Source organism: Notothenia rossii (genome assembly GCF_949606895.1).
Source record: "Notothenia rossii genome assembly, chromosome: 10".
NCBI classification, from domain to species: Eukaryota; Metazoa; Chordata; class Actinopteri; order Perciformes; family Nototheniidae; genus Notothenia; species Notothenia rossii.
In genome coordinates, this window is record NC_136908.1 from 34,347,633 (window position 1) to 34,351,396 (window position 3,764).

The window sequence follows — 3,764 nt, forward strand, 5'->3', positions numbered from 1 at the left end:
CGTGTTGTCCTGGTTTGCTGTGCTGCCTCCTAGTCGCCACCATGGTTTGCTGTGCTGCCTGGGGATGCTCAAATCGCTCCGAGAAAGGAGTACGAATGTACGGCTTCCCCACTGACACAGAGCGGAGGAAAAAATGGCTGGCTCAAGTCAGCAGGAGCAATTTCACGACCAACAGCAAAAAAATATGTGAGGTAATTATATACAAACACTGCATTTGCACTTTTTCACAAAACGAAAACCACACCATTGGGAAAGCTTAATGTTTTGTTTAATACAAAAAAACCGGGAAAGGCTTGAAAAACACAGAGTTGAGACTCAGGGTGCAGGGTGAGGGTCTCAGTGCAGGTATTCAGGCTCCATTGAATCCCCCTCTGGTTCTTGTGCTGAAAGAGGGAGTAACAGACAGGAGAAAGGGTTATACACACCTATATAGCACACCTATTGGATGGGAAATTGCCTTGGGGAGATAAGGTGTGGTATTTGTTCCCAACTGAAGTTATGGAACTTTATTATTTGTGAGTTTAACAAAGTATGACAAATGGCATCAGTAACAGATGTGATATTAATTTCTATAAAGTTGTCTCACATTCTTGGTCATATTTTATATACAGTATGTAATGAGTATAACATGTCCGGTAAGTATAAAGTGTTTCCTAATACCGTGTATTCAACCACTATGGAATATGTATGTGGGCAGACAAAACTGAGTTGTTCTGTGTGTGAAGTAACCTCAAGTCACTCCGCAGGCACATTTTGATGCAGACCAGTTTGTCAAGACAAAAAAGGGCAAGACTAGGCTGAGAGCAGAGGCTATACCCACCATCTTCGTGCATTGCCCTGTGGTCAACAACAGAAGGGCCCCTGCACCACGATTCACCCCGGGACCTGTATCTACAAAGCCCATAGCTCATGATCACAGCTATAGTGTGAAAGGTGACACAGGTATAATAAGTATGAACTCTTAGTAACAAAAGTCATATTTCTTATTTTTAAGTGGTATAATATTTTAAATGTTCGAAAATGTACAGTGCCATGTCATCACTGCCCCTCCACCCTTAACATCACTGCCCCTCCACCCGTAACATCACTGCCCCTCCACCTGCCAACATCACTGCCCTCCACCTGCCAGCACCCAGCCAGAGGAGCGCAAACAACAAAAACAAGCAAGGTGTCCCGTCATGTACCTGGAAGTTTGGGTTGGCAAAATGGAGTGAGAGAGGGACTTGAAAAACCTTGGTGGCTCTCTACTCATGTTGTTACAGTTGTCTTGGTTACACTTCTCAAGTTTTTTTTGTGCCATTTCTACATCTTTAGAAAATATGAAATAAAAAAATTGAAGTGAAATCAACCTCTTCTCTGGAGAACAAATTTTGATTTCTCTGTCTTGTGAGTTTGCAGTCTTGCTCCTCCACCTGTAACATCACTGCCCCTCCACCTGCCATACAGTAGGTTACTAAAAAGATTACTTATATAATACAGTGATAGAATACATGTTTAGTATGCTTACTTATATAAAACAGTAGTATTAAACTTACCTTGTGTTTTCACTCTCACTTAAGTCCCTCTCCCTTTGACATCAATCCAAAATCAGCTGAGCTGCAACATAATACAGACAGGTAATAATCAACATAATCACAAGGACACAATATGGCTCTGCTAAAAACACTCACTCTTACACGCACCAAACTTTATATTTATCTAATATTTAACTCCCTCCACCCCCGCATACAATCCCGTTTATAAGCCCCTCTTCTCTAATTCAACAATGTTGGACGAAATGACATTAAGAGAACGGAATTTACAATTAAAAGGCTGTTCAACGTGTGCTGCTAACTTGATCCGGTAGCTTTATCTGTTATCTGTAAACGTTCCCTAAATCTACTAATTTAGGGATAACCCACTGACATCCTTTAATAGACATGTTAATTTGAATCAGATGTACTGATAATATCTGCAATATAAATCTTTAAACTTCTTCTTACCTTTCAAAAGTCCGTCACGAACGGTCTATTATGCTGCAACTCTACTGCGCTGCTAGCCTTGGCGCTAACTTCCGGGGAACGATTGAGAGGCTCCACGTAGTGATGGCAGTTTGACACTGAAGCTTCGAACGGAGCTTCAACCCTGGACTTCCTATTCCATAGAAGCAGTTCTTCGAAGCTTGCTTCAAATCACGTGACATGTGACGTCCGAAGCAGCAACTGCTTCAAATCACGTGACATGTGACGTCCGAACCAGCAACTGCTTCATTTCCTGAATGAATCAACTCACTGGATCGCCGTCCAATCAGGTGATTCAATGCACTGCCTCGTCTCAATTCTGACAGGTGACAGGTTGAAACAGTTTCAAATTTGAGCGCTTCAACACTTTATAACCGCTCTAAACAATGCGCAATGTGTGGGTTGTTGTCGTAGTTTGCATTGTTGCTGTTGAGTTGTTGTTGGCATTGCATTTGAATTGGATCATTATAGAGCAAGCCAGGAAGAAAAATAGGTCGTTCTGGCTCATGAAACACTTAGAAATGTGGAGAAGTTGTGAACAAAAAGACAATGAGTAATATAAAAACACTTCCACGGTCTAAGGACTTGATAGCCCAGTGGATAGAGCCGGCGGCCAAGATGCGGCGATATCCTCCGCGCAGCTGGTTCAAAGCTCGGAATAGTTAAACTTTTAATCATTGCTTTTCAACTTTAATACTTTAATAACTGATAAAAGGCCCTCTCCGCCCAAAAAAATGTCAAGCACTCTCTAGTCTCTTCTCAATAACCCAATACACACTATTATCAATCTTTAATTGCAAATAGAACATGATATTCAGTCTTAGTGTGTGTGTGTGTATCGAATATTTTTCAAGGCAAAGATGCGTTAAACCCACTGCAGCCTTGCACTTCGCCAGGAGAGGTCGCTTTAACTGAAGCTTCGAGAAATGAACCTATTTCCGACACAATTGTCCAAGTGGTTCGACGCTTCATTCAAAGCTTCATTTTGCCATCACTAGCTCCACGATCCGCCATTGCTGTAAAAAAGTGGTCCATTGGAGTGAACGGAGATGACATAACTCTCAGTCTATACGGCGCTGGAATAAACGTGCTGATCACGGGATGTCCGCAGCGGAGCCTAGCAGCGCTGAGTCAGCAGAACTCAAACGTCTGATACACAAACACATACACACCAGAGCATTCTCCCGTTAACCCCAGACAGCAGACTATCCTTATGTTGTCACGATAACTCAGGCAGGATGCTGCTGGGACGCAGTGACACCGATCCAAGAGGATGTTTTGGACAGTGTCCCCACACCTAGGCTATGTCCACACACACTAGTGATGCTGCAGGACAGCTGCAGACTGTTTCGTCCTCCGCGCTGTGTTCAATGACACTTGTCCTGGCCCGGTTACCTGCCGGTCCTCCTGCAGGACAGAGCGCGCTGTGGAGGGGGGTCTTACCTCAGCTGGGGGTCTCCGTGTGCTCCGTCCCTGTACAGTCCGTGTTGTGGGGCTGCTGGTCCGGATGATCGGGTCTGCAGGGTGTGTTCAGGATCTCTGCGGCGCTGTGTGTGTGTGTGTTCAGGATCTCTGCAGCAGTGTGTGATGCTGCCAAAAGTATGAAGCTGCAGCCAGGGCCGTTTCTAGCTTTTTGGGGGCCCTATGCAAGATGCAGTTTGGGGGCCCTAGTTTTGACAGTTTTTTAACTACAATGGGGGGGATTCCGAAGCCTTTAAGATGATCTGTGGAGATGCATCAATCTGTTACACTTTAATAGGAAAA

General features: G+C 44.1%; 1 long non-coding RNA gene across 3 annotated transcripts; it reads right to left on the reverse strand.

Moving 5' to 3' along the window:
• Positions 1 to 251: 251 nt before the first annotated feature.
• On the reverse strand, positions 252 to 3,434 carry LOC307021332. Of its 3 annotated transcripts, XR_013803122.1 has the most exons (3): positions 1,983 to 3,434; positions 1,536 to 1,596; positions 252 to 1,453 (listed from the first exon to the last, which is right to left on the reverse strand). It is a non-coding gene; the product is annotated as an uncharacterized lncRNA (long non-coding RNA). The 3 variants fall into 3 exon arrangements; XR_013803121.1 differs by having other exon boundaries at positions 252 to 1,591; XR_013803123.1 differs by having other exon boundaries at positions 252 to 1,596.
• Between the last annotated feature and the right edge of the window lie 330 nt (positions 3,435 to 3,764).